Raw genomic sequence first — 6,000 nt, 5'->3', positions numbered from 1 at the left:
TCTAATGTGGGTGGGTCCCTCCAATCAGTTGAAGGTCTGAATAGAACAAAAACGCTGACCACTCTCCCAAGTAAGAGAATGATTTCTCCCTGATGGCCTTCGAACTAGGGTGTCAGCTTTTTCTTGCCTTTGGACACCAACTGAAACATCGGCTCTTCCTGGGTCTTGAGCCTGCCAGCCTTTGGACTGCAGCTACCCCATGAGCTCTCCAGGGGCTCAGGCCTTCTGACTCAGACCGGAACTATGCTATCAGCCCTCCTGGGTCTCCAGCTTGGCAATACGTCCTGCAGATCTTGGAAGTTGCCAGCTTCCATAATTGCATGACCCTATCCTATTGGTTCTGTTTCTCTGGAGACTTCTAATAAGACTTCCCTCTACTTGATTTGGTCTTAATTCAGTCTTCTTTTTCTAATGTCTTAGAGTGGAAATGTAAATTATTAATTTGAGAACTTTCTGTCTAACAAAAAGCATTTCATGCCATAAATTTCTCTCTAAGCACTGCTTTAGCTGTATCCCACAATTTTTGATGTTTTCCATAAAAATATTTCCTGCTTGACCATATGATTTATTTTTGACCCATGCATTATTTAGATGCATACTGTTTAATTTCCAAGCATTTGAGGACTTTCCAGATTTCTTTCTGTTATCAATTTCTAGTTTACTTCTGTTATGGTCAGAGTACATACTTTGTATTTCAGTCTTCTCAATATATGTGTGGATAATTCTCCCACCTTTTGTGCTTCCAGTTCTCAAAAGTACCTGTGGAATGTGCCAGAAATGCAACATCCTAAGATAAGATGGGGATGGCCAGAACAGCCCACGCTGTGTTCCATTGCCCTCCCTAGAAACAGGACATCCTTCAACACTTTAGCCCAGCATGCTATGTGATGCCTGGGGTATAAAGTCCTGAGTAGGCTGCTTTCCAGGGTCCCTCAGCTGAAGTGCAAAAGGGGTATGCACAGACAAGTGCATTTAGAAAAAATGTATTCTGTTAGTTATTGGGTGAAGTATTCATAAATGCCAGTGAGGTCAACCTGGTTGATAGTGTTGTTCAAGGCCTCTATTTATTTACTGGTATCCCTGTCTACTTATGCTATGAATGACCGAGGGAAGAGTGTTGAAATCTTCACCTATAACTGTACATTTGCTTATTTTTCCCTTCAGTCTTACCAATATTTGTTTCATATATTTTGAATCTCTCTTCTTAGGTGCATAAAAATTTAGAATTTTGTCTTCTTGATGAATTAGTTGTCATTTCAAAATGTTCCTGTTTATCCCTGATAATATTCATTGTTCTGGTCTACTTTGTCTGATAGTAATATAGCTTTCTTTCAATTAGTATTAGCATAGTATACCATTTCCTATCCTTTTACTTTTAACCTATTTGTGTCCTTATACTTAACGTGGGTTCCTTGTAGACATCATATAACTCGGTCTGCCTTTACATTGGAGTGTTCAGAATATCTATATTTAACATTCAATGTGGTTAAGATGGGTGGGTTTAAATCTATCTTGCCATTTGTTTTCTATTTGTCTTATCTGTTCTTTTGTTCCCCTTTTCCTTGTTTCCTGTTTTCTTTTGGACTGTTTCTAATAATCTCATTTCCTCTCCATTATAACTTATTAGCCATACCTCTCTGCTTTATTTCAATATACACTCAATTTACAATATACACTCAACTTATCATAATCTATCTACAAATAATGTTACACACCATTTCATGTACAGCATGAGAACCTTACAACATGATTCCACTTCCCCCTTCCAAAATCTGTGCTACATTGTCGACAGACAGCGTTGGCTGATTCAAGTGTGTGTAACTATGTCCATGCTTAGTATCCACACAATACAGCACCTTGCACACAGGGCCCACCGTGTATAGGGCAAAGTGAGAAATAGAATATGTCCCATGTCATTCATATGCATCATTATTTAGGAGAGATGCTGACTGCACTGTCATCAATCAGAACAGCCACCAATTAGCCTTATTCCTGGAACAGGGTGCTCCAAGGCCCCCAGCTGCTTCAAGCACTGGCTTTTCTTTTTTTGTTGTTGTTGTTGTTGGATCATGGTGCTGTCTAGGAGACGGTCAAGAATTTCCAGGACAAAGCACGAAAGGGAAGGTGGGGCTTTGAACAACAGTTATTTCCCAGCAAGTTTAGAAGTATTTCAGTATTTTAATACTGGTTGATTCATGTGTGTACCAGCTATATATATATATGCCCTAGAGGTAGGTAACATGAAGCATCTCCTATACACACTTCTTTTTGAAGTCTTCACTGATTTGCTAATACTATTGTGTGAGAGAATTCTCTGAGGGCACAATAAGATATCCAGGTTGGTCCATAAGCAAAACCAGACACAGGAGCCAGAGTAGAAAGAGCTCACACCTGTGTTACAAAGCACAACAACAGTGGGCATTCAGTACCTGCCATATGTCAGACACCGCATGGGCCAGATCACATTAAGCCTGACAATCCTCTGAGGATGTACAGTATGGAGAAGGCATGGAGAGACTCAGAGTCAGCCCAGGGTTACACAGCCTGTATTGTACCTGACGCATCTGACTGCCCTCTTTGATCAGATATTCTGTCAGTATGAGAAGAATTTATTACATTATTTTTTTTAATTGTGTCGGCATTACCAAACAAAGCCCAGGCTCCTGCTTCATCTCTGTATTCCTGATGCTCCCTTAATGACCCTCCTCATTCTAGACTAGGAGTCACGGCTTACAGCTGGAGGAACACGGGTTACTAAAGCTCCACTCTCACGGGAAATTAGCCTCATAAAGAGCACTCAAGTTACTCAAACCCAGATCCCTTCATTGGTGCCACAAGATGTGAAACTCCTAAGGCAGGACTCCCTGGAGCCTGCAGCCTTTCTTCATTTACCATTCTCCCAATGGAGTATGTAGCAACATTGTAAACTGGAAGTGCCCCCTGCTTTATAATACTCAAACAAAGGACTAAAAACTAGCTTAGGAATTTATATTCTATTTTAAGGCAGCCTGTTTTTTCTTAGGTAGACTTGTTTTTAGAATGGGAAAGTGACTTGGCTTATTCAATAAAGATGAATCTAGCTCAGAGTTCCTTACATCTAGCAAATCTTATTTTTTCTTTCCTGAAGGGAGCTCTAGAAATTACTGGTCCCAGTCCAAATATATAAAAGCTATGAGCACTTTCTGTAACACCAAAACCTCCCAAATCTGTGACCACAGCAGGAAGCACAATCACTAATGTAATAAAATAAGTGTGGTTTAAAAGAGCATTAGTTTATAATTAACACACCTGCAGGATCAATTATAGCAAATGAAAAAGCAAGCTACATATGTGTCTTGTAAACAAACTCAAGCAATGTAAGTGGGTTTTTTTTTTTTATACTTAGAATGCAACAAAGCTTTGCACAAGAACCCTTAGACATTCATGATCTCACTAAAAAGGAACAGAAAATGTCCTCAGAAGACCGGGAGGAAGACCTATGAACAGGTTTATAGAATTAATATCTGTACTATAGCATAGACAGGTAATTAGAAAATATTTCTCAATGCATTTAAAATATTTTATCTCAAATTTAGCACTTGACAATGAATTTTCACTGAAGGGTTTGATTTGAGATTATCCAGTTAGCTGTACTCAAAAGTGGCAAATACTTTAAGATCATTGATATAATTTAAAATTCTAAGTGCTGAGTTCAGTTTCTTATCGAATATAACCAGTGCCCTGGGCTCTGCATGGCAGTTGACTTGTCAGTATTGCAATTAAAGTGACCAGGCACAGTGGCGCACACTTGTAATCCCAGCACTTTAGGAGGCTGAGGCCAGGAGCTTGAGACCAGCTGGGGAACATAGTGAGATCCTGTCTCCACAAAAAAATTTAAAAATATATACTTTTTAGACAGGTGTGGTAGCTCGTGCCTGATGCCTGGTGGCTCCCAGCATTTTGGGAAGCTGAGGACAGGAGGATCATCTGAGCCCAGGAGTTCAAGACCAGCCTAGGCAACATAGCAAGACTCCATCTCTAAAAAAATCAAAAAATTAGCCAGGTGTAGTGGCGCACACCTATAGTTCCAGCTACATGGGGAGCCAGGGCAAGACAATCGCCTGAGCCTATGAGTTTGAGGTTGCAGTGAGCTACGGACTACACCAATGCACTCCAGTCAGCAGATTAGAAATGTTTGTGAGAAGGTACCTTAATGGATGGGCAAGATGGGCAGCAGCTATAGTATTCATAGCAGCACTCTAGAAATAAAAACTAGATTTTATGTGACAGGGCAGTGAAAATGCTTTTGTCAAAATTTGAAATTACATATTAACAACTATGAGGTTGCAGGCACAGGGGTCACACTGATGAAGGTACAAACCCTGCTCTCAAGTGGCTCATATCCAGCGAAAGGTTCAAAACACAAACAGGGAAGTATGTAAGATTAATTCGTTCAAGGATCAAACAAATGCCTCTTTTCATTCAATGCCACATTTTATTAGTTTGCAGCAGTGATACTATAAAATGTGAGCTTTAAAGAACTTCGGTTACATTTTCAATCTCTTCCTTTCTCCGTACTGTTCTATTTTCCCCCAATTTCTCCAATCCACTTCTAATTTTCACATCTTTCTTCTACAAAAAACCTAAATATGCCAATTTTACTCTTCTGTTTCTTCCAGTTAGTAAAATGAAATCATAATTTAAAACAAAATTATAAATTTTCACACAATATGAAACAATTCCTGATGATTCAAGTAGTTTTGATCTATAAAAGCAGCAATTTCATGATTAGTCACTCCTGAGTCCTTGCTTTTACAATTTTTAAAAGTGGATTTTATATATTTAGAAATTAAGTAGAATGGCAGCAATATGACTATATATTGGCAAGTAACCTGGTGATTTCCAATTTATAAATCTGAGAGTTGTTTCCCATACCTGAAGCCTAACAGCCAATCTGATCCAAATCCAGTCAATCTTTCTGTCACTGTCAGCTACTTATTAAAACAATAAGATTTCATTTCTACTTGGAAACAAAATCTTTAACCTGAGTTTCCAATATTCAAAATATTGCTATTTAGATGTCAGATGCTTAACATTTCACGCCGAAGTCTCACCTGAATGATCTGACATACAATAGAACATACTACTCAGTAACCAAAAAAAAATGGGACAACTGACGCACAGGGATCAATCTCAAAAATCTGTAGTGTGGAAGAAGGCAGGGTACATACTGCAGTATTCCATTTACATGAATTCTACGAAGGATAAATCTAATCAATGGTAACCAAAAGCAGATGTGTGGCTGCCTAGGGCTAGGGGTAGAGGAATTGATTGGGAAAAGGGGTATGAGAATTTTGGGGGTAATGAAAATATTTGTATTTTGATTGTGATGGTGGTTGCACAGAGATATGAATCTGTCAAAACCCAATAAAATGCACACTTAAAAAGGGTGCAATTAAATGTAAATAGTACCTCAATTCAGTTGATTTATAAAACACAACATGACAGTATATTTTAAATTAAATGAAACATGAATACCTTATTTAAAAAAAAAAAATGTGTTATGGATAAAGCTAAAGTTCCCTTTGACCACCCTCCCAATCCTGATTTGCACCTCTAATCTCTCATCTATACCCCCTACTCGCTGTTAGAACTTTGGTATGGATTCTTCTGAACCTTTAAAAATAGACTTACCTACATTATATAGCCATAGAAAATGCATAGTATTGTTTTGTACATATATATAATTTGTATATCACTTTCCACAACTTGCTATTTTCACTGAGCATTATGTTTTTGAGACCAATCCAGGTTAATATGGATCTAGATTCTTTAACTCCAATACAATAATCTATCCTCCATGACTACATCATATTTTAATTAGTCAGGCCATTTCTCTTCAATATTTACATTGTTTGTCCCTACTACAATTCACCAGCGTAGTGGTAAACAGCAGTCGCTGCTGGGGTGAGGACAGGACTGCAGATGGTGTTCTAAGGGTTAGCCTTATTTATAAGATGT

Source organism: Chlorocebus sabaeus, chromosome 17 (genome assembly GCF_047675955.1).
Source record: "Chlorocebus sabaeus isolate Y175 chromosome 17, mChlSab1.0.hap1, whole genome shotgun sequence".
Classification (NCBI taxonomy): domain Eukaryota; kingdom Metazoa; phylum Chordata; class Mammalia; order Primates; family Cercopithecidae; genus Chlorocebus; species Chlorocebus sabaeus.
This window is presented reverse-complemented; position numbering follows the sequence as displayed.